A 24,241-nucleotide genomic window follows, 5' to 3' on the forward strand; every position below is an offset into this window, starting at 1 on the left:
GCTGATGGGTGAGTCCGAACCAGAGGACACAGCTTAAAAATACGGGGTAGATCATTTAGGACAGAGATGAGGAGAAACTTGTTCACCCAGAGAGTGGTGGCTGTGTGGAATGCTCTGCCCCAGAGGGCAGTGGAGGCCCAGTCTCTGGATTCATTTAAGAAAGAGTTGGATAGAGCTCTCAAAGATAGTGGAATCAAGGGTTATGGAGATAAGGCAGGAACAGGATACTGATTAGGAATGATCAGCCATGATTATATTGAATAGCGGTGCAGGCTCGAAGGGCTGAATGGCCTACTCCTGCACCTATTGTCTATTGTCTATTGTCTATTCAATAAACAATAGTCATTCATCCTCTACAGAGACTCAAGTTAGCCCAAACACCCCCGTCCTCTTCCTGGTCTACACCAGCTCTTGGTCCTACAATACTTTAAATGTACAATTCATGGTTTTGTGATCAAACTCTCCATGGCTTCATCTCTCCCTAACTTTGGTAAGCATTTATCATATATCCCAATGTAACCCCTCTGGCCTTACAACCTTTTGGGGTCTCAATTTTCCTTCAATTCTCACATCTTATGAATTTTTTTCTTTATTCATTCATGGGATATGGGCATCGCTGGCTGGCCCAGCATTTATTGCCCATCCCTTGTCGTCCTTGTGAAGGCGGTGATGAGCTGTCTTCTGAAAGCACTGCAAACTATTTGTTGTCGGTAGGCCCACAATGTCTTCAGGAAGGTATGCATCTGCTACCCATGTTCTTCTAGGTGACAATGACTCTGTGTTATCTCAGGCAGCTTGGAGAATTTCTGCAGTGCATCTTCTAAGTAGTACCTGCTGCTGCCACTGCATGTCGGTGGTGGAGGGACTTAATGTTTGCAGATGTGGCACCAATCAGGTGGGCTGCTTTATCCTGATGTCATTGAGCTTCTTGAGTGTTGTTGGGGCTGCACTCACGCAGGCAAGTGGGGAGTATTCCATCACACTCCTGACTGGAGTCTTGTAGATGGCAGACAGACTTTAGGAGATCAGGAGATGAATCCCTCACCGTAGAATGCCTAATCTCTGACCTGCTCTTGTAGCCATGAGATTCATTTGGCTAGTCTAGCTCAGTTTCTGGTGAATGACAATCTCCAAAAGATTGACAGCAATGATAATGCCACAGAATGCCAAGGTGTGATGGTTAGATTCTCTCTTATTGGAGTTAGTCATTACCTAGCATTTGTGGGGTTTGAATGTCACTTGCCATTTGTCAGCCCAAAGGTCCAGGTCCAGGTCCAGGTCTTGCTGTAATAATAACAATCCTTCTACAATGTGTAGTCATTGCTGGAAAGACCAGCATTTGTTACAGATACCTAAAGGTTTTTGAGATGATGATGAGCTGCCTTGTCATTATTTCATTGCTACTTGTTGGGACTAGCTATGTGCAAATTGGCTGTTAATTCCTTGGGGTGTTTAGAGGTTTGAAAGGTCTAAATAAATGTAAGTCATTTTGTTTATTTAGTTCCTCCCGTCTTCCACCCGACTACAGATCTACCCCTCCTCTCTTACTCCTGTCTCTGTAATTACTGAAAACCTCTTCCATCTCTAACATTTCCAGTTCTGAAATTCAGCTGTTAATATTTCAGATTTCCAACATATACAGTATTTTACTTTTATTTCATTCATTTACAGTTTGTTCATTTACAGAGAAATTATGCAAATTGTCAAATATGCAAAACCAACTGTGACCAGCAGTATATACTATTTACAAGATGCGCTGCAGAAATTCACCAATGACAGCACCTTCCAAACACACAATCACTTCCATCTAGAAAGGCAAGGGCAACAGATATGTGAAAATACCATCATCTGCAAATTCCCCTCCAAGCCACTCACCGTTCTGAATTGGAAATATATCACTGTTCCTCATTGTCGTTGAATCAAAATCCTGGAATTCCGTCCCTAATGGCATTATGGGTCAACCTACAGCAAATGGATTACAGTGGTTCAGGAAGGCAGCTCACCATCATCTTCTTAAGGGCAACTAGGGATGGACTATAAAAACTGGCCAATCAGCAACACCCGCGTCCCATGTGAATAACAAAAGACTACAAATAGTAGTTCAATGGTACTTTTTTAAAAAACTTGCATGCTTTCAGCACAACGCACTCAGATGTCCCAACAGGTTTTACAACTTCAAACAGTAGTCAATGCTGTAATGTAACATCAGGGTTATTCTGTAATTTTAGGCAACTTGCCTTTGTTGCAGGCACTTCAGAACCTCAAAGAAAGAAAACAAGTATAGTAATATAATTTTATTTTTAAAAGCAAGCACTTTTCGCCAAACCCCCACACGCCAACCTCCGCGTTTGTGTGTGTATGGACACAGATACTTTGCATGCATGAAGTTTTTACACTACAAAGGTCTGCCTTGCATTCATGAGGAGGTGTGGTTCAAACAAAGTGAATTTTTTATTTTACAAAGTTTGAGTCAGGACTGCTAACCAGATCACAAAACCAAATTTATTTTGATAAATGTGTAAGGATTCCAATTCAGATTTGAATTTATGTTGGAAGAGGTTTGCTTTAATATTTAACAGCGTAGATTGGGTTTGGAGTTATGTGAATTGGTAATGATTAAGCCTGTGCTGTTTTGATCTTGCGTCAGAGACCTTTTACAAAGGTTATAAGATGTTTTTAAAGGGAAAGTTTGAAGTTCTTACTCTGAAATAGGTGGGAATAAAAGGAATTTACAGAAGTTTTAAAAAGTTTATTTTATTCCTAAGAAAATAGGTTGAATTAGTTTGTTGGTATTTGAGGGAAGACACGTGCTTCTCAACTCTAAACAAAAGATTGCAGTCTTGAAAGAATTGAAAGAGCAATTGAAATGCTGAGCACGGTATTGTCAGAAATTATTTTGTCCAACACACCAACTAAACTAAAAATAGCATTCATCATGTCAGCGAAATCATGCTCATTGTTTTGCTAAGTTGTTGTCCGATATTAGATAAATGATCCATCAAATGTATGTAATCTTCCATGAGCACTGTGAATAGGTCTGTTCCTGCAGTTATCCAAAGATGGATGGAACATCGTGAGGGTGTAGAGGTTCCCTCTGCTGCTGGGGTCGGTATGTTTTCAAGGCCTCATATGAATTCACAAGTTATTGAGTATCTTGATTCTCTCCTGGCAACTGCACAGATTCACATACCAGCCATCTTGTCCAGATTATACTCATGTGCCCCTGATGTTATGCGGGCATGATCCTTCGGCATAATGCTTTTGGTATTAGCACTTATTTACCCATGAAGATGATATATGAAATTGTTTTCTGTACGGCCAAAGTGAATGAATCTTCTCAGGTACCTCTTTAATACTGTCAGGCCATACCTGAATAATGATCTTTGTAACTTTTGTAGTTGCTCATCTTCACAAAATGCCAATTGCAACTGATCACACTAGTTTATTACTCTTTGGTCAACTCCAAATTTGAGAATGTCTACAACTTTGTATTCAAGAACAAGTGTAGATCAAGTGGAATGTCTTCATATTTGTGAGAGCTAGGTAATCTGTGCAGCTTGTTAGAAGTAGCCATGCTGGTACCTAGTGCATTTCTTGCCATTATTTGAGATTACATGATGCCAAATACTACAGATAATGTCTTGTGCTCAAAATTGGAATATCTAATTGTGCTTCAGAGGCTTCAAACCAAGAGCAGTAGGTTCTCTGTCTCAGAAAGGACACTCCACTGAGTCTTTTTGTAAAGCATCCAATTCACAAACCATGTCTTTTTTGGGGTGGTAGATGTATCGTTCAGTCCTGGGACATGGGCATTGCTGGACCAGCAATTATTGCCCATCCCTAGTTGCCCTTGAGAAAGTGGTGCTAAGCTGAACCCTGAAATCCACCTGCTGTATGTAGACTCACAATGCCATTAGGGAGAGTTTTCCAGGATATTGACTCAGCGACAGTGAAGGAAAGGAGACACATTTCCAAGTCAAGATGGTGAGTTGCTTGAAGGGAATCTGCTGCCCTTGTGCTTCTAGATGGTAGGGGTTGTAGGTTTGGAAGGTGCTGTTGAAGAAGACTTGGTGAATTTCTGCAGTGCATCATGTGGATGGTACACAGTGCTGTTACTGAGTAATAGTGGTGGACAGTTTCAGTGAGCAAGGTTTTATTGACAAATCCTGCTAGAGATAATTTAATACATATTGGTGGTCACCTTGACACAATTATGGGACATCATCCTTGAACAAATGTCCCAGCAGAGATACTGTCTTCTCAAAGTTGGGAAGATACAGTGAGAGGAAATTTTAAAATGAGGCAATATCTTAGACCCTCTTTACCCTGTGGATTTGTTATTTACTTAACCTCCTCGATTTTCCCTAGATCAGGATGGGTGGCTCAAAAGGTAGAAGACAGAGGGTGGTGGTACAGGGTTGTTTTTCAGACTGGAGGCCTGTGACCAGTGAACTGCCACAAGGATCGATGCTGGGTCCACTACTTTTCATCATTTATATAAATGATTTGGATGTGAGCATAAGAGGTATAGTTTGTAAGTTTGCAGTGTGGCACAGTGCTGCCTCACAGCGCCAGAGACCCAGGTTCAATTTCCGCCTCAGGCGACTGATTATGTGGAGTTTGCACATTCTCCCCACGTCTGCGTGGGTTTCCTCCGGGTGCTCCGGTTTCCTCCCACAGTCCAAAAACATGCAGGTTAGGTGAATTGGCCATGCTAAATTGCCCGTAGTGTTCGGTGAAGGGGTAAATGTAGGGGAATGGGTCTGGGTGGGTTGCGCTTCAGCGGGTCGGTGTGGACTTGTTGGGCTGAAGGGCCTGTTTCTACACTGTAAGTAATCTAATCTAATGACATCAAAATTGGAGGTGTTGTGAACAGCGAAGAAGGTTACCTCAGATTATAACGGGATCTTGATCAGATGTGCCAATGGGCTGAGAAGTGGCAGATGGAGTTTAATTTAGATAAATGTGAGATGCTGCGTTTTGGGAAAGCAAATTTTAGGACTTATGCCTAATGGTAAGGTCCTAGGGAATGTTGCTGAATAAAGAGACCTTGGTGTGCAGGTACAGATCTCCTTGAAAGTGGAGTCGCAGGGAGATAGGATAGTGAAGAAAGCTTTTGGTATGCTTCCCTTTATTGGTCAGAGTATTGAGTACAGGAGTTGGGGGGTCATGTTGCGGCTGTACAGGATATTGATAAGGCCACTTTTGGAATACTGCATGCAATTCTGGTCTCCTTCCTATCGGAAAGATGCTGTGAAACTTGAAGTGGTTCAAAAAAAGATTTACAAGGATGTTGCCAGGGTTGGAGGATTTGAGCTATAGGGAGAGGTTGAATAGGCTGGGGCTGTTTTCCCTGGAGTGTCGGAAGCTGAGGGATGACCTTATGAAGGATTATAAAATCATGAGGGGCATGGATAGAGTAAATAGACAAAGTCTTTTCCCTGGGGTCAGGGCATTGAGAACCAGAGGGCATAGGTTTAGGGTGAGAGAGGAAAGATATAAAAGAGACCTATGGGGCAACATTTTCACATAGAGGGTGGTACGTGTACGGAATGAGCTGCCAGAGGAAGTGGTGGAGGCTGGTACAATTGCAACATTTAAAAGGCATTTGGATGGGTATATGAATAGGAAGGGTTTGGAGGGATACGGGGTGGGTGCTGGCAGGTGGGACTAGATCGAGTTGGGATGCCTGGTCGGCATGGACGAGTTGGACCAAAGGGTCTGTTTCTGTGCTGTACATCTCTGTGACTCTACGACTCTATGACTCCATGAATAGAGTAAGTACGTACAAAGAAATTGATCCGGCTGATGGAGACGTGGCATTTAATGCGTTTCTGTTAACAGTAGGTGAAGGCTGTAATCATGCTCTTATTAATGACTGTGCTATCATCAGCTATACAATACAACCAGGTAGAATCTCAATAATCCTAACCACTTATTATCTGTATTTGGAACAGTTTCCTAGAACAATATGTGGTGGGTCCAAAGAGGGGTCAGGCTATTTTGGATACAGTGATGTGTAATGAGGCAGGTTTAATAAATGATGTCAGTATAAAAGATCCCCTGGGAAACAGTGAGTGCAATGTGGTAAAGTTTAGCATTCAGTTTGAGAGGGAGGATCATGGGTTGAAAACCATGCACTAAGCTTAAGTAAGTCATAGTCCTAGGGATGTACAACATGGAAACAGACCGTTCGATCCAACTCATCCAGCTGACCAGATAGCCCAACCCAATCTAGTCCTATTTGCCAGCACTTGGTCCATATCCCTCCAAACCCTTCCTATTCATATACCCATCCAGATGCCTTTTAAATGTTGCAATTGTACCAGCCTCTGCCACTTCCTCTGGCAGCTCATTCCATACGTGCCCTACCCTCAGTGTGAAAAAGTTGCCCATTAAGTCCTTTTTAAAATCTTTCCCCTCTCACCTTAAACCTATGCCCTCTAGTTCTGGATTCCCCCACCTCAGGGAAAAGACCTTGTCTATTTACCCTATCCATGCCCCTCATGATTTTATAAACCTTAATAAGGTCACCCCTCAGCCTCTGACGCTCCAGGGAAAACAGACCCTGCCCACTCAGCTTCTCTCTAAAGCTCAAACCATCTAATCCTGGCAACATTGTTGCAAATCTTTTCTGAACCCTTTCAAGTTTCACAACATCCTTCAGATAGGTGGGAGACCAAAATTGCACACAATATTCCAAAACTGGCCTAACTAATGTGTAAACTCCACCTGCCAATCTTCAGCCCTTTGGCCCATCTGATCACATTGTACTAGGAGGTAACCTTCTTTGCTGTCCACTACATCTCCAACTTACTAACTATACCTCCTATGTACACATCCAAATTATTTATATAAATGACAAAAAGTAGTGGGCCCAGCACCGATCCTTGCGGCATACCACTGATCATTGGCCTCCAGTCTGAAAAGCAACACTCTACCACCACCCTCTGTCTTCTAGCTTTGAGCCAGTTCTGTATCCAAATGGCTAGTTGTCCCTGTATTCCACGAGAGCTAACCTTGTTAACCAGTCTACCATGAGGAACCTTGTTGAACACCTTACTTAAGTCCACATAGATCAGATCCACTTTCTGCCCTCATCAATCCTCTTTGTTACTTCTTCAAAAAACTCAATCAAGTAGTGAGACATGATTTCCCACTCACAAAGCCATGTTGACTATCCCTAATCAGTCCTTGGCTTTTCCAAATGCATGTAAATCCTGTCTCTCAGGATTCCCTCCAACAACATGCCCATCACCAATGTCAGGCTCACCAGTCTATAGTTTCCTAGATTTTCCTTACCACCTTCCTTAAACAGTGGCACCACGTTAGCCAACCTCCAGTCTTCTGGCATCTCACCCATGACTATTGATGAAACAAGTATTCCAGCAAGGGGCCCAGCCATCAATTCCATAGCCTCCCACAGAGTTCTAGGGTACACCTGATCAGGTCCTGGGGATTTATCCACTTTTATGCACTTCAAGACATCCAGCACCACTTCCCCTGTAATATGGCTGGCTGACAGAAGGCAGAGAGTGGTTGTAGATGGAAAGTATTCTGCCTGGAGGACAGTGTTGAGTGGGGTCCCACAGGGCTCTGTTCTTGGGCCTCTGCTCTTTGCAGTTGACTTGGATGAGGAGGTTGAGGGGTAGGTTAGTAAATTTGCTGGATGAGGAGGTTGAGGGGTAGGTTAGTAAATTTGCAGATGACACAATGGTTGGAGGTGTCAGCGATAGTATTGAGGGCTACTGCAGGCTGCAGTGCAACATAGACAGGATGCAGAGCTGGGCTGAAAAATGGCAGATGGAGTTCAAACTGGATAAATGTGCAGTGATGCATTTTGGAAGGCCAAACTCAAATGCTGAAGATAGGATTAAGGACAGGATTCTTGGCAGAGTGGAGAACAGAGGGATCTTGGTGTTCAAGTACATAGATCCCTCAAAGTTGCCACCCAAGTGGTTGTTAAGAAAGCTTATGGTGTTTTGGCTTTCATTAACAGTGGGATGGAGTTTAAGAGCCACGAGGTTTTGCTGCAGCTTTACAAATCCCTGTTGAGACCACACTTGGAATATTGTGTTCAGTTCTGGTCACCCTACTATAGGAAAGATACAGAGGCTTTGGAGAGGGTGCAAAGAAGGTTTACCAGGATGCTGTCTGGACTGGAGGGTTTGCCTTATGAAGAAAGATTGAATAAACTTGGACTTTTCTCTCTGGAGAGAAGGAGGAAGAGAGAAGACCTGATCGAGGTGTACAAAATAATGAGTGGAATGGATAGAGTCAAGAGCCAGAGACTTTTCCCCAGGGCAGGATTGACCGGTACAAGAAGTCATAGTTTGAAGATATTAGGAGGAAGGTATAAAGGAGACGTCCGAGGAAGGTTCTTTATGCAGAGAGTTGTGAAGGCATGGAATATGTTGCCAGCGGTGGTGGTGGCAGCAGAGTCATTAGGGACATTTAAGCAACTACTGGACATGCACATGGATAGCAGTGAGTGAGGGGTGAGTAGGTTAAGTTACTATATTTTACATTAGGATTAAATCTCAGCACAACATCGTTCTGAGCTGTACTTTTCTATGTTCTATGGTCTATGGACATTTTTCAAAATGTCACCATCTATTTCCCCAGATTCTATATTTTCCATGTCCTTCTCCACAGTAAATACTGATGCAAAATACTTGCTTAGTATCTCCCCCATCTCCTGCGGCTCCATGCGTAGGCAGCCTTACTGATCTTTGAGGGGCCCTATTCTCTCCCTAGTTACCCTTTGTCCTTAATGTATTTATAGAATCACTTTGGATTCTCCTTAAATCTATTTACCAAAGCTATCTCATGTCCCCTTTCTGCCCTCCTGATTTCCCACTTAAGTATATACCCACTGCCTTTATATTCTTCTAAGGATTCGCTCAATCTATCCTGTACATATCGGATATATGCTTCCTTTCTTTTCTTAACCAAACCCTCAATTGCTTTAGTCATCCAGCATTCCCTACACCTACCAGCCTTTCCTTTCAACCTAATAGGAATATACTGTCTCTGGACTCTCGTTATCTCATTTTCAAAGGCTTCCCATTTTCCAGCCGTCCCTTTACCTGCGAACATCTGTGCCCAATCAGCTTTTGAAAGTTCTTGCCTAAAACTGTCAAAATTGGCCTTCCTCTAAATTTGAACTTCAACTTTTAGATCCAGTCTATCCTTTCCCATCACTATTTTAAAATTAATAGAATTATGGTTGCTCGCCCCAAAGTGCTCCCTCACTGACAACTCAGTCACCTGCCCTGCCTTATTTGCCAAGTGTAGGTCAGGATTTGCACCTTCTCTAGTTGGTACATCCACATACTAAATCAGAAAGTTTTCTTGCACACACTTAACAAATGCTTCTCCGTTTAAACTCTTAACACTATGGCAGTCCCAGTATACTTTTGGAAAGTCAAAATCCCCTACCATAACCATCCTATTATTCTTACAGATAGCTGAGATCTTATAAATTTTTTTCTCAATTTCCCACTAACTATTAGGGGGTCTATAATACAATTCCAATAAGGTGATCATCCCTTTCCTATTTCTCAGTTCCACTCAAATAACTTCCCTGGATGTATTCCCAGAAATATCTTCCCAAGTACAGCTGTCATGCTATTCCTTATCAAAAACTCCATTCCCCCTCCTCTCGTCTCCCTTTCTATCCTTTCTATAGCATTTGTATCCTGGAACATTAAGCTGCCAGTCCTGTTCATCCCTGAGCCATGTTTCTGTAATTGCTATGATATCCCAGTCCCATGTTCCTAACCATGCCCAGAGTTCATCTGCCTTCCCTGTTAGGTCTCTTGCATTGAATCAATGCAGTTTAATTTATCAGTCCTACCTTGTTCTCTGCTTTGTCCCAGCTTGCCCTAACTGTTTAACTGTTCCTTTTCCCAACTTTATCAGTCTCAGATTGATCTCTTTCCTCAATATCTCCCTGGGACCCACCCACCTCACTAGTTTAAATCCTCCCGAGCAACTCTCACAAATCTGCCTGCCGGTATATTAGTCCCCTTCCAATTTAGGTGCAATCCATCCTTCTTGTACAGGTCACTCCTACCCGAGAAGAGATTTCAATGATCCAAAAATATGACTCTTTCTCCTAAACACCAGCTCCTCAGTCATGCATTCATCTGCTCTATCCTCCTATTCCTGACCTCACCAGCTCAAAGCACCAGGAGTAATCCATATATTACTATTCTCGAGGACCTCCTTTTTAAATTCTAGGCTAACTTTCTATATTCTCCCTTCCTATGTTGTTAGTTCCAATATGTACAATGACGTCCTGCTGGTCTCTCTCCCATTTGAGAATATTTTGCAGCCTCTCTGAGACATCCTTGATCGTGGCACCAGGGAGGTAACACACAATTCTGATTTTTCGCTACTTGCCGCAGAGACGTCGGCCTGTGTCTCTGACTAGACAGTCGCCTATCACAATTAATTGCTTGGAACCTGATGGACCCCTCATTACATTACAGCCTGTCTTGATACCAGAAACTGTTTGTGTACAATCCCGAAAGAGTCCATCACCCCCTATGTTTTCCAAAACAGCATATTTGTTTGAGGTGGGGATAGTTACAGGAGACTCCTGCACTACCTCCCTAACCCACCTACCTTTCCTGGAGTAAACCCATCTATCTGACTGTATCTGCGGTTTTTCTTCCTTCCTATCATCCATCACACACCACCACCCCCAGCTCCTGTAAATTCCTCATTGGCTCTAACTGCTGGCCCAACCAATCCATGCGATCTGATAGCGTGCACAACCAAACACACTTCCTGCACACATAATCATCAGTAACATGGAAACTCTCCCTAATCTCCCACATCCGACAGGAACAGCATATCACTCTCTATCGTTGCTCCTTCACAATCTACAGACCCAGAAAATAACCCATCTTACAGCTCTAAAAACACTGCTCCAGGCTAAACTAGTACTTGTGGTCAAATTTATTCAAGGGACACATCTCAATAAAACATATAATCAAGAAAGAGCTCACGCTACTCACTATTGTAGATTTACAGCAAGGTTACACTTAAAAACTATGCACTTAACTGCTCTAGTATTGTAAGATCTCCTACACAGGTTTGTCTAAGGTCAGCTGGGAATTTTGCTGTTTGTTCATTTTTCCCAGACACACTCCAATGTCCAGAGATACTTGAACCCAAACAGCAAAGGCTATAGTAACTGTGCAGATTCACTGCTGTGTCAGACAGCAATGTAGGTTTCTCTCTCTGACCACCTGGTTGCTGCCTTTTGTCTGTCTTCCTCCTTCTCAAAGTGCCATTGTCTTGATCTTTTCTCTCCCAAAGTTCCAAAACAATGCCACAGCATATAAAACAGTAATTGCTGCTCCTGGAATTCGAGGAAATCAGCCGCAAAGATGGTTGAGGAGCAGTGGCAGAGGTGTAAGGAAATGGTGCACAGCTCACACCAAAGACATATTTCAGTGAGGAAGAAGGATTCAAGGAAGGGATAAACCAACCACAATTAACCAGGGCAGTTAAGCAGAGCATCAAATTGAAGGGAAAAATCATACAATGTGACAGCGATCAGTAGTATGCTAGAGGATTGGGAAGATGTCAAAAGACAACCACAAAAAAAGCGATAAAACAAACTTTTGAGGATAAACTTGCAAACAATTTCAAGACAGACAGCAAGTGCTTCTTTAAATATATAAAAAGGAAGAGGAAAGCTGAAGTCAACATTTGCTCCTCAGGGAATGAGGCTGGGGAAATAATTAAAGGAAACCAGGAATTAGCAGAGGAATTGAATAAACACCTTGCATTCGTCAGCAAGCCTGCCATGTCCAAGCTCATTCCTGATGAAGGGCTTTTGCCTGAAATGTCAATTGTCCTGCTCTCTGGATGCTGCTCGACCTGCTGTGCTTTTCTAGCACCACTCTAATCCAGACTTCCAAGCTCAGTGCTTTGTGTTATCTTTGCTCAAACATAGGAAGATATTAATGTGCTTACAGAGATTTTCCTACCAAAATGCATCACTTCAGGAGTATGATATTAAGTTTCATAAATCATTCCATCCTGATGAAGGGCTTTTGCCTGAAATGTCGATTTTTCTGCTCCTTGGATGCTGCCTGATCTGCTGTGTTTTTCCAACACCACACTCCTGACTGTCATTCCATCCATTCCACTAGCCTGTTTATACCATCTGGGTGCTTATCACTACCGTCCACTCAATAGTATTTACAAATAGTGTCATAGAGATGTACCGCACGGAAACAGACCCTTCGGTCCAACTCATCCATGCCGACCAGATATCCCAACCCAATCTATCCCATTTGTCAGCACCTGGCTCATATCTCTCCAACCCTTCCTATTCATATACCCATCCAGATGCCTTTTCAATGTTGCAATTTTACCAACCTCCACCACTTCCTCTGGCAGCTCATTCCATACACGTACCACCCTCTGTGTGAAAAAGTTGTCCTTTTAGTCCATTTTACATTTTACCCCTCTCACCCTTGACCCCAGGGAAAAGACCTTGTCTATTTATCCTATCCATGTTCCTCATGATTTTTTAAGCCTCAATAAGGTCACCCCTCAACCTCCAACGCTCCAGGAAAAACAGCCCCAGCCTACTCAGGCTCTCACTGTAGCTCAAATCCTCCAACCCTAGCAACATCCTTGTAACTCTTTTCTGAACCCTTTCAAATTTCACAACATCTTTCCGATAGGAAGGAGACCAGAATTGCACACCATATTCCAAAACAGTCTCATCAACATCCTGTACAGCCGCAACAGGGCCTCCCAACCCTTATACTCTGACCAATAAAGGAAATATTCAGACTTCTGCAAATTTTGAAACTGTGTCCTACATCCCCAAGTGTAAGTCATTCCTAGATATCAAGAAAAGTAGGGATCCTCACACCAATCACTGGAAACCCAGTGAATACTTCCCTCCAGTCCAAAATACGATGATTCACTGCAATTTTTTCTGTCACTCATCAATTTAGTATCCATGCTGCCATTCTCCATTTTATCTCAAATTTATTGAGAAGGTTGTTATGTAACACCACATTTTGGAAGCCCTCATGCACTTCATTAACTACCTTCACGACTCTAATCAAATAAACTGACCTAATATTTACTTCCTGTTAAATTCAGATCGACTTTCCTTAACAAATCCATACACGCCCAAGTAACTGCTAATTTTCTTTCTGTGTTAATGTTTCAAGAAGCTTTCTCACCACTGAGGTTAAACTGGTGATCCTTTCTTGAGCAATGGGGTAACCATTTGCAAATCTCCTATTTTCTGGTATCATCAATGTCGAAGAACGTTCAGAAGATTATGGCCAGCACCTCCCCATGTTCTACCAATACCATGCTCATTATCCTTGATGCATCTGAGAAGGTGCAAGCAACTTACCAACTTTAACAAGAGCTAATTACTTCCTCATTAGTGATCTTTAGTCCACTCAAAGTGTCAATGACCTTTTTCACTCTGACTTCAAAACATCATCTTCCCTGGTAAAGGCAGTAAATTATTCATTTTGTTTCTTAACCATTACCCTGCCTTCACCCTTTTTTTTAAATCATTAATTGGCCTCAACGCACCTCTATGTATAAAGAACTTTTGGATGTACTCAATGCTGGTTGTTACTGCACTCTCCTACTGCTTTTGCTGTTATTTTGTTCTCAGTTTCCCATGGCATGTTCTATTTCCAGCCTAATCTTCACTTGTACTTTTATTTAACACCTGCCTTATGTGTCATTTTACTGTTTTTTGTCATTCAAGGACTTTTCCATTGCATTCCCTTTCCACCAAGTTAGAAGGCTCTTGACCATATTGGAACCACCTCCGTTATAAAGGCAGTCTATTATTTACCGACATGTCAGTCTGCTCATCTTCCATTCTCCTTCACTCAAGGCACATTTATTTTAATCAGAAACAGCTGCTCTTCCAATTGGACATTTTTACTCCAGACTGCCCCTTGTTCCATTCGATAGCTATCCTAAGCTGTCAGATACTAAAATCCCCAAATGTTCCCTTATTGACACCACGTCTCCCACCTACCCTCCTCCTCTAACCAAAGAAAAAAACATTCTGTGGTGTGTTGATGAGATAAGGTTTTTCTATTTTTTCACCTTGAGAGTCAGCGGCCTTCGTTTTGCAGCAGTGGGAGTGATGACAGCAAGGATCAGGAGGCTGCTGGGAAGGTAAATTTCCCTTGAAAAGGACTAAAGTCGAGAGTCAGCAGCCTTCATTTTGCAACAGCAGCGGGCGCAGTGAGAGCGAGGAGCTGAGTGGGAGCTGTCAAACTGCATTCTGGGAAGGTGAGCAAACTGACATATTTGGGCACCAGCTGAACCCGAGATACTACACGTGTAGCATCATGCACCCACCCCCTCTAACCAAAGTAGGAAAGACTCAGTGGTGTGTTGATAGAGGAGGCTTTTCTATTTTTTTATCATGCGTTTGGTAAAAATTTTTCTTTCTTTCCTTTCTCTTTTATCCATTATTTGATATTGTAGTTGGACTGAGATAAGCCTAGATTAAAAATGGCAGGAGATCTCAGACCCATGTTATGCTCCTCTTGGTCAATGTGGGAGCCCAGGGACACAGCGGATGTCTCTGATTCCTTCACCTGCAGGAAGTGTGTCCAGCTGCAGCTCGTTAGACCACATGACGGCTCTGGAGCTGCGGAGCATCCGATATGTTGAGAGGGTTTTGGATAGCATGTTTAGTGAAAGGCAAAGAAAGAGCAGGAAGGCTGTGCAGGTGTCCCTGGTGGTCATCTCCTTCCCAAACAAGTATACCGTTTTGGATACTGTTGGGGGAGATGGCTCACCAGGGGAAGGCAGCAGTACCCAGTTCATAGCCCCATGGCTGGCTCTGCTATACAGAGGGCTGGAAAAAAAGTGGAAGGGCTATAGTCATAGGGGATTCAATTGTAAGGGGAACAGATAGGCAGTTCTGTGGTCGAAAACGAGACTCCCGAATGGTATTTTGCCTCCCAGATGCACGGGTCAGGGCTGTCTCAGATCGGCTGCAGAGCGTTCTGAAGGGGGAGGGTGAACAGTCAGTTGTCATGGTGCACATAGGCCAAAAATGGGATGAGGTCCTACAAATAGAATTTAGGAAGTTAGGAACCAAGTCAAAAGGTAGGACCTCAGAGGTAGTGATCTCAGGATTGCTACCAGTGCTACGTGCTAGTCAGAGTAGGAATGATAGAATAAGCAGGATAATTGCATGGCTTGAGAGATGGTGCAGGAGGGAGGGGGTTCAGGTTTTTGGGCCATTGGGACCGGGGCTGGAGGAGGTGAGACTATTACAAATTGGACGGTCTACACCTGGACTGGATCCAATGTTCTTGGGGTGCTTTTACAAACACTGTTGGGAGAGTTTAAACTAATGTGGCAGGGGGATGGGAACCAAATGAGGAGGTTAATGGACAGGACGGAGATAATAACTAAAGCCTGGAAGGAAAACGAGATAATGAAGTCAGTGTGACTAAGGGGAAAGAGTAGGCAGGGAGCAGAAGATGAATGCAGAGGGACTGGTAGTGTGAGGTGCTTTTGTTTTAATGCGAGAAGTGTAGTGGGTACGGCAGGTGAACTTAGGGCTTGGATTAATACCCGGGAGTATGATGCTATTGCTATTATTGAGATTTGGTTGAGGGAAGGGCATGATTGGCAACTTAATATCCCAGGATATCGATGCTTCAGGTGGGATAGAGGGAGAGGTAAAAGGGGTGTAGGAGTTGCGGTACTGGTCAAAGAAGATATCACAGCTGTGCTGAAGGAGGGCACTATGGAAGACCCAAACAGTGAGGCAATATGGGCAGAACTCAGAAATAGGAGGAGTGCGATAACAATGTTGGGGCTGTACTACAGGCCTCCCAACAGCAAGCTTGAGATAGAGGGACAAATATGTAATCAGATCATGGAAAGATGCAGGAGCAACAGGGCGATGGTGATAGGAGGTTTTAATTTTCCCAACATTGACTGGGACTCACTTAGTGTTAGAGGTCTGGATGGAGCAGAATTTGTAAGGAGCATCCAAGAGGGTTTTCTTGAGCAGTATGTAAATAGTCCAATTCAGAAAGGGGCCATACTGGACATGGTGTTGGGAAATGAGCCCGGCCAGGTGGGTGAAGTTTCAGTAGGGGATTATTTTGGGAATAGTAATCACAATTCCATAAGTTTTATAATACTCATTGACAAAGACGAACGTGATCCTAAAGGAAGATGCTAAATTGGGGGAAGGCCAACTATACCAAACTTCAGCAGGAGCTGGGGAATGTGGATCGGGAGCAGCTGTTTGAAGGGAAATCCACATTCGATATGTAGGAGGCTTTCAAAGAAAGGTTGATTAGAGTTCAGGAGAGATATGTCCCTGTGAAAATGAGGGATAGAAATGGCAAGATGAGGGAACTATGGATGACAGATAAGATTGTGAGACTAGCTAAGAAGTAAAGGGAAGCATATATAAGGTCTAAGTGACTGAAAACAGATGAAGCTTTGGAAGAATAATCGGGAAAGTTGGACCAACCTGAAATGTGGAATTAAGAGGACTCAAAGGGGTAATGAAATATCTTTAGCAAACAGGGTTAAGGAGTTCATTCCGGGCAAATGTGAGGTGATACATTTTGGAAGATCCAATTCAAGAGCGAACTATAATGAGTACTTTGCATCGGTATTCACTGAGGAGAGAGACATGATGGATGTTGAGGTTAGGGATAGATCTTTGATTACTCTAGGCAAGTTGGCATGAGGAGGGAGGAAGTGTTGGGTATTGTAAAAGGCATTAATGTGGGCAAGTCCCCAGGTATGGATGAGATTTATCGCAGGTTACTGAGGGAAGTGAGAGAGAAAAAATAGATGGGGTCTTAACAGATATTTTTGCAGCATCCTTAAAAATGGGGGAGGACCCGGAACACTGGAGAATTGCTAATGTTGTCCCCTTGTTTAAGGAGGATAACAGGGATAATCCAGGTAATTATAGACCAGTGGTAGGGAAGCTGCTGGAGAAGATATTGAGGGATAAGATCTATTCCCATTTGGAAGAAAATGGGCCTATCAGCGATAGACAGCATGGTTACGTGCAGGGAAGGTCATGCATTACCAACTTAATAGACCTTTCTCAGGAAGTGACAAAGTTTTTTGATGAGGGACGGGCTGTAAATGTCATAGACATGGACTTCATTAAGGCATTTGATCAGGTTCCCCATATTAGGCTGATGGAGAACGTAAGGTCGTATGGGGTTCAGAGTGTACTAGCTAGATGGACAGAGAACTGGCTGGGCAACAGGAGACAGAGAGTAGTGGTAGAAGGGAGTTTCTCAAAATATAGACTTGTGACCAATGGTGTTCCACAGGGATCCGTGCTGGGCCCACTGTTGTTTGTGATTATATATAAATGATCTGGAGGAAGGTATAGGTGGTCTGATGAGTAAGTTTGCATATGACACTAAGATTGGTGGAGTAGCAGATAACGAAGGGGAGAGTCACAGAATTCCAAATATAGGTAGCTTGGAGAATTGGGTGGAGAAATGGCAGCTGGAGTTCATTCCGGGCAAATGTGAGGTGATACATTTTGGAAGATCCAATTCAAGAGCGAACTATATAGTAAATGGAAAAGTCCTGGGAAAACTTGATGTACAGAGAGATCGGTGTGTTCAGATCCATTGTCCCGTGAAGGTGGTAATGCAGGTCAATAGTGGTCAAGAGGGCATACGGCATACTTTCCTTCATTGGGCAGGGTATTGAGTACAAGAGTTAGCAGGTCATGTTACAGTTGTATACAACTTTGGTCTGGCCACATTTGGAATACTGCGTACAGTTCTGGTTGCCACATTATCAAAAGGATTTGAATGCTTTGGAGAGGGTGCAGAGGAGTTTTACCATGATGTTGACTGGTATGGAGGGTGCTAGCTATGAAGAGAGATTGAGTAGATTAGGATTATTTTCATTAGAATGACGGAGGTTGACAGGGAGCTGATTGAGGTCTACAAAATCATGAGAGAGTATAGACAGGGTGGATAGCAAGAAGCACTTTCCCCAGAGTGGTGGACTCAATTACTAGGAGTCACGAGATCAAGGTGGGAGGTGAAAGGTTTAGGGGAGATATGCGTGGAAAGTTCTTTTCGCAAAGGCTGGTGGGTGCCTGGAATGCATTGCCAGCGGAGGTGGTAGAGATGGGCATGATAACGTTATTTGAGATGTATCTAGACAGATTCATGAAAGGGCAGGGAACAGAGGGATATAGGTCCTTAGAAAATAGGTAACAGGTTTAGATAGAGGATCTGGATCGGCACAGGCTTGGAGGGCTGAAGGGCCTGTTTCTGTGCTGTAATGTTCTTTGTTGTTTGAACCCATCTCATTCGTTAGAAACTGATCCAGTAACACTTACTTCCTCATTGGCCTGTAAACTTGCTAAACTGGAAAATGGCCTTGAGACCTCTCAGCTTGCCCACCCTTTAAACTGTTGCTATCTGAGGGTGAAAGTGAGGACTGCAGAAGCTGGAGATTAGAGTTGAGTGTGGTGCTAGAAAAACACAACAGGTTAGGTCGTGTCCGGGGAGCAGAGGAATCAACGTTTTGGGCAAAAGCACTTCATCAGGGCTGTTATCATCTCACCCAGCTAAGGCTCACACCCACAGCAATGTCATCAGAACAAATAAGCTGCTTCTTCCAGTGGTTCAGGGCTAAATGGCCAATAGCTTCTCTGTGAAATAATATGGTTCTTTACTGTTCTACTGAGAGAACTCCTCCAAAAGACAAAGTAATACAGTGGGTGGGTCAGTCTGGATGAGGTGCTCCAGTGGTTGGAGTCTGGAGCCTCACTAATTCACTGGGGGGGGGGGGGGGAAGAGAGGCTGTTCCCTCCTCACACTGGGAACTTCAGCTCTGTTACACAACTAACATCACTGCTGCAAAACACTGCCAGAGAGCTGAAGGACGGGACCTTTTAAGTGTTTTTCTTTACAGTCAACATTTGACTGCAGCACCCCCCCACCACACACACACACACAAACAGAAACCTAGAACTTGAAAAATATTGCTCTCGTGACTTTCTTCCTCGTGAATTTGTCCATACTTCTAAACCCTTGCTGGGATACAAGTTCGAGGATATGTCGCAATGAGAGGGCACAGGTTTAAAATATAATCTCAATTTCTCTCCTCACTAAGACTACCTGATTTTGCAAAACATGTTGTGCTGTGGGACGAGCTCACCGTCCTGGGGTTGCTGCTAAATAACTATCCCCCACATCCATCCCCCGTGCTCGCCCTGAACTAGCACCCAAATCCCTGTTTGGAAAGTCGTCGCCAGCTTCAGGCATTTCCTCTCCAATTTTTTTTTTAGAAAACAAGGTTACCCCTTCCTACCTTCAGCTGATGCAGGCTCGCTGGGGATGTGAGATTGCAGACAGTACAGTCTGGGGCTGGGATGTGACATTCCCTCTCAGCAGCGCCGCCTCCTGCCTCGGCCCCTCCTCATGCCTCTCCTCCCTCAGCCGGACGTGAACCCTCGTTTTTATTCTGGAAATTCCTTGTGAGGCGAACTTCCATGGAAAGTGCTGCCAGGACACTGTGTCAGCCTGGTTTCCCTGAGACTGGGCGGTGAGGGGAGACACACGGCAAGTTTCTCTGCTTCTCTCTGTCCCTCTCCCAATGTGACAATCACAACGAGCCGCTGAACTGAAACTCTCACCTTCACTCCTGAAAACTTGAGTCCTTAAATGGACACTGTAAACTTGTGAGTCTCCAGTGGCTGCCATGGGGGAGGGTGGGGACAGAGTTGTATTGTGCTTTCTGGTTTTGTGATCTGGTTTCCTTCTCACTTTCAAAGGGAAAGTGTGTCAATTTCTATTCCCCGCTTCCCCCCCCCACCCCCCTCCTCGGGGATGGAGTCCTCCACAGTGTCTCTTCCAGGGTCATCCAGGCTCCTTCCTTTCAGAAGGAGGAAGGGTTTCCCCTCAGTTATAAGATGAAGGTCAAGTCTCCATAGTCCCAGAGGGACAGTCTCTGTTTAGAGAGAGAGAGAGGTGAATGCTGCTGAGTTTAACCCAAGGGTCAGCACTCTTCAGGTGGAGCGGAGAGATTGAGAAAGTGGGAATTGAATCTGTGCTGTTGGTGTCACAGAGCATCACAAAGCAGCCATCCAACCAACTGGTCCCTTCAGCTGCAAGGCTCCTACTGCGAATGTTAACACACCCTGGTACTCATGAACCCAAGGACCCATGGACAGACCTCTGTGGACAATACCCCCAAAGGAAAAATCCATTGAAATCAATAGGAAAATGCAATTATGTCTAGTTATTAGATCAGACAGGATTCAGGGTGAGCTTACCAATTGGATACAAAATTGATTTGATGGCAGGAGACAGAGTGGTGGTGAAAGGTTGTTTTTCAGACTGGAGGCCTGTGACCAGCACTGTTCCACAGGGATTGTACTTGGTCCACTTTTATTTATTATTTGTATAAATTATTTGGATGCGAATATAGGAGAACGTGGTTAGTAAGTTTGCAGATGACACCAAAATTGGTGATATAGTGTACAGTGGAGAATGTTATCTCAGAGTACAAAGAGTTCTTGATCAATTGGGTCAATATGCTGAGGAGTGGCAAATGGGGTTTACTTTGGATAAACGTGAGATATTGTATTTTGGTAATTCAAAAAGGTCAGGACTTATACAGTTAATGGTAGGGCTCTGGACAGAGTTGGAAAAGAGATCTAGGGGTTCAGGTACATAATTCTTTGAAAGTTGAGTCACAGGAGATAGGGTGGATAAGAAGGCATTTAGAATGCTTGCCTTCATTTACTTAGACCTTTGAGTGTAGGAATTTGGACATAATGTTGTGGCCATACAGGACTTTGGTGAGTCCTCTTCTGGGGCACAGGGTGCAGTTCTGGTCATAGAGATGTACAGCACGGAAACAGACCCTTTGGTCCAACCCATCCATGCCGACCAGATATTCCAACCCAATCTAGTCCCATTTGCCAGCACTTCACCCTATTCCTCTAAACTCTTCCTATTCACATACACATCCATTTGCCTTTTAAATGTTGTAATTGTACCAGCCTCCACCACTTCCTCTGGCAGCTCATTCCATACACATACCACCCTCTGCGTGAAAAAGTTGCCCCTTAGGCTCCTTTTAAATTTTTCCCCTTTCACTCTAAAACTATACCCTCTAGTTCTGGACTCCCTGACCCCAGGGAAAAGACCTATTTACACTATCCATGCCCCTCATGATTTTATAAACCTCTATAAGGTCACCTCTCAGCTTCCGACGCGCCAGGGAAAACAGCCCCAGCTTGTTCTGCCTCTCCCTATAGTTCAAATCCTTCAACCCTGGCAACATCCTTGTAAAACTTATCTGAACCGTTTCAAGTTTCATGTTCACCCTGTTATAGGAAGGATATTATAAAATTGGAGTGGGTTCAGAAAATATTTAGCGCTGAAAATGTGTTGCTGGAAAAGTGCAGCAGGTCAGGCAGCATCCAGGGAACAGGAGAATCGATGTTTTGGGCATAAGCCCTTCTTCAGGAATGAGGAAAGTGTGTCCAGCAGGCTAAGATAAAAGGTAGGGAGGAGGGACTTGGGGGAGGGGCGTCAGAAATGCGATAGGTGAAAAGAGGTCAAGGTGAGGGTGATAGGTCAGACTGGGGTGGGGGCGGAGAGGTCAGGAAGAAGATTGCAGGTTAGGAAGGCGGTGCTGAATTCAGTGGATTTGACTGAGACAAGATGGGGGGAGGGGAAAAGAGGAAACTGGTGAAATCCGAGTGCATCCCTTGTGGTTGGAGGGTTCCTAGGCGGAAGATGAGGCGCTCTTCCTCCAACCGTCGTGTTGTTGTGGTCCGGCGATGGAGGAGTCCAAAGATCTGCATATCCTTGGTGGAGTGAGAGGGGGAGTTGAAGTGTTGAGGCACAGGGTGGTTGGGTTGGTTGGTCTGGGTGTCCCAGAGGTGTTCTCTGAAACACTCCGCAAGTATTTCCCCTCCCCCCACCTTGTCTCAGTCAAATCCATCGAATTCAGCACCGCCTTCCTAACCTGCAATCTTCTTCCCGACCTCTCCGCCCCCACCCCAGTCTGGCCTATCACCCTCACCTTGACCTCTTTCCACCTCTCGCATTTCCGACGCCCCTCCCCCAAGTCCCTCCTCCCTACCTTTTATCTTAGTCTGCTGGACAGGAGGTGCAAGACTTGCGCCCACACCTCCCCCCTCACCTTCCTCCAAGGCCCTAAAGGAAACTTCCATATCCGCCACAAATTCACCTGCACCTCCACACACATCATCTATTGCATCCTCTGCACCCGATGTGGCCTCCTCTATATGGGGGAGACAGGCCGCCTACTTGCGGAACGTTTCAGAGAACACCTCTGGGACACCCGGACCAACCAACCCAACCACCATGTGGCTCAACACTTCAACTCCCCCTCCCACTCCATTCTTCCCGACCTCTCCGCCCCCACCCCAGTCTGGCCTATCACCCTCACCTTGACCTCTTTCCACCTATCGCATTTCCGACGCCCCTCCCCCAAGTCCCTCCTCCCTACCTTTTATCTTAGCCTGCTGGACAAACTTTCCTCATTCCTGAAGAAGGGCTTATGCCCGAAACGTCGATTCTCCTGTTCCCTGGATGCTGCCTGACCTGCTGCGCTTTTCCAGCAACACATTTTCAGCTCTGATCTCCAGCATCTGCAGACCTCACTTTCTCCTCAGAAAATATTTACCAAGATGTGGCTAAGACTGGAGAGTTTGAGATATAAAAATAGACTGGGAAGGCTTGGATGTTTTTCACAAGAGCATAGGGGCAACCTTATTGCTGTTTGTAAAATTAGGAGGGGGTATAGAGAGGGTGACTGTCAAGTGTCTTTTCCCTAGGTGGGGAGTTCAAAATTCAGTGGCATATTTTTAAGGTGAGAGGAGAAAATTTAAAAAGGAACCTGAGGGGCAACTTTCTTACACAGTGAGTTGTTCGTGTGTGGAATGAACAATCAGAGGAAGTGGTGGATGCAGTTACTGTTACAACATTTGAAAGACATTCTGATAAGTACATGAATAGGAGAGGTTTGGAGGGATGCAGGCCAAATACAGGCAGGTGGGACTAGTTTAGTTTGGGAACATGACTGGCGGGGACTAGATGGACCGAAGGTCAGTTCCTGTGCTGTATGACTCTACCATTCTATCACCAGAGGTACTGGATTGTCCCTGGGACAAGGTAAATCCAACTAGAAATAATTTTGTACCTAAATGTATCAGCAGAGCTGGGCAGGGACTAGTTGTGCTTTACCAGATAGGGAGCTTTGAATTGGGGACTGACTGCATGGTGTAGCCTGACACTCCCATACAGACACACACCCCTTCAGTCTGTCAGTCATTCAATCTCCAATCACCCTTACTCACTCACTCTTTCAGTCACACCCACCCCCTCCTCAAAATCTAGCAAGAGCCAGAGGAGGAGCACCAGAACCAGGCGAATGGGTTACCTCTCAGGGTTGGCAGAAGGCACCTGTTCAGGAAGTGAGAACAGGCTGAGAGCCCAGAGAGTAATGGTCAAGAGATGCCCAGAAAACCAGATTAGAACTCAAGAAAAGCCCAGAGACAGAACAGAGCCTATGAGTCTATTCCACTGAGAGATTTCTACTTCATTCTGAGCGTCAGCCTTCAGAAGAAATTTGCAGACTTGCCTGTGTGCTCAATGATTGAACTGTCTTGTGGATGCCTCGAGGGCTGAAGGCAAGGGGAGTAAATTTTGGCAAAAAGAGACTCTCTGGAGAGAAGCTCAAGGCAGTCTGTGTAAATTAGATTAGATTAGATTCCCTACAGTGTGGAAACATGCCCTTCGGCCCAACCAGTCCACACTGACCCTCCGAAGAGTAACCCACCCAGACCCATTTCCCTCTGACTAATGCACCTAACGTTACGACCAATTTAGCATGGCCAGTTCACCTGACCTGCACATCTTTGGGCTGTAGAAGGAAACCCACGCAGACACAGGGAGAACGTGCAAACTCCACACAGACAGTCACCCGAGGCTGGAATCAAACCTGGGACCCTGGTGCTGTAAGGCAGCAGTGCTAACCACTGAGCCACCATGCCACCTTTCTGGAAATTCCTGCAACCTAGCTGGTACCAATGTTAATGCTGTGACTTGAAAGTGGGATTTCAGTGATAATAATGTTATTGAATGTCAAGGGGCATGATAACATGATGATGGGTTTTCAACTTAAACTTTGATGAGAGGGGTCT

At 44.5% G+C, this 24,241-nt stretch overlaps 1 protein-coding gene across 1 annotated transcript in view; it reads right to left on the reverse strand.

Moving 5' to 3' along the window:
• LOC122557725 (alpha-1,6-mannosyl-glycoprotein 4-beta-N-acetylglucosaminyltransferase-like) overlaps nt 1–23,255 on the reverse strand; it is a 44,688-nt gene extending 21,433 nt beyond the window's left edge. Inside the window, exon 1 of the mRNA XM_043705644.1 lies at nt 23,239–23,255. The gene's annotated coding sequence lies outside the window, so the exon portion shown is untranslated. The remainder of the gene's footprint in view (nt 1–23,238) is intronic.
• Between the last annotated feature and the right edge of the window lie 986 nt (nt 23,256–24,241).

Source organism: Chiloscyllium plagiosum, chromosome 16 (genome assembly GCF_004010195.1).
Source record: "Chiloscyllium plagiosum isolate BGI_BamShark_2017 chromosome 16, ASM401019v2, whole genome shotgun sequence".
NCBI lineage: Eukaryota > Metazoa > Chordata > Chondrichthyes > Orectolobiformes > Hemiscylliidae > Chiloscyllium > Chiloscyllium plagiosum.